We start from the raw sequence: 1,499 nt of genomic DNA on the forward strand, positions 1-1,499 counted from the left end.
TTGATTTTATTTTGGTTTTGTAATTTTTAATCAGTTGGACATTATTTCTGTAAATATTTTGTTGGGATAGAGCATCTACTGAAGGATGCTAGGTGGTTAAGTATCAACTGAAGGATACTAGGTTTGTTACACCTACTGATGGGTGTTGGTAAGAAAGTTTTGCACCTACTGATGGGTGTTGGTGGATTTTGGGTCAGGCTCGTGACGTTAAACAAGCGCTACCTGGGAGGCAACCCAGTTGATTGATCATATTATTTCTGTTTGTTTTACTATAGTTGCATAATAGGGTTTTGCATGAGTAATCTAAAAATTCAATTGCAGGGAACCAGTGAGGGGCATGAGAAGGAGGCATCTAGGTTAAGCTAGGAAGAAAAAGAAAACTTCCCGAAAGTGCCGCTGAGTGGTAGTATCGCAGACTGGGCTTAGGTTGCCCCTTAGCAGAACCCGAGCCCATTAGGGTATTTTTATACCTTAAGCTGCGTTTTAGTTTCTCTTTTCAGACTCTTCTCTGCACACACACTCCTACATACCTCTTCAAAGGTTCTCTACATCTTTTCCCTCTTCCCTCTTGAGAAAATCTCCCTTTCATTCACTTTCTCACTAGTGTTCCATCTAAGTTTGGGGTTGGAAGAGAGCATCATAGCTTGAAAGCATTCTCATTTCATCTAGCATATCCACCCAAGTAAGTCAAGCATTTTTCATTCTAGGGTTCTTGAGTTTGAATGTGATTGTTAAAGCATGAAGCATTAGGGGTTTTGATTTTTATGCATGATTTGATGATTTAATTGATGATTAATGTAACACCCCTTATGGAGTGCCACTAGAAAATAACAAAAATCCAAATTTTTACACCAATTTTTTTTTTTTTAAAATTAACATCACGAAACTAAACCATCAAAAGTTTAAGCGTCTTACAACATAAGGTTAAAACATTACAAATATGAAATCCATTATTCAAAGACATAAAATTACATTTAAAACATGATAAATTCCCTATAGTTATTCCCATAACTCTCGTCGTGCTACTTCATCTCTGCCTCATCTGCAACGCCATCTACTCCCGTACAAGTACGATCATCGTAGGAGGAAACCACAACCACAACATTTCGGGGTGAGTAACGAGGAACCTGACATAGCATATAATTTCAATATCAAAGTATCACAACTTAGATTTTCCTAATCACAACCTTACAATACAACATAATATTCAACTCGTAACTCAGATCATCACTACTCAGACTATCAATGTCACAATATTACAATACATCACAGTATTAAACTCACGACTCGATCATTTACTCAAGCTTCTGTTGTTTCCTTGAATTTTTGTCGTACCAAACCTGTTTCACAAAACAGGGCGATTCGAGCCGTCTTCCATCGCAACTTCAGACCTATCTCCCCGACCTCTCAAGGAATTACGAGTAAAAACTTCGGTTAGGCGCACCCACCGAGCACTATACTCACACGAGCTGAAGTCATTGGGCGAGACATTCAACCCT

The sequence above is a fragment of the Vigna angularis genome, chromosome 5 (genome assembly GCF_016808095.1).
Source record: "Vigna angularis cultivar LongXiaoDou No.4 chromosome 5, ASM1680809v1, whole genome shotgun sequence".
In the NCBI taxonomy this organism is placed as follows: Eukaryota; Viridiplantae; Streptophyta; class Magnoliopsida; order Fabales; family Fabaceae; genus Vigna; species Vigna angularis.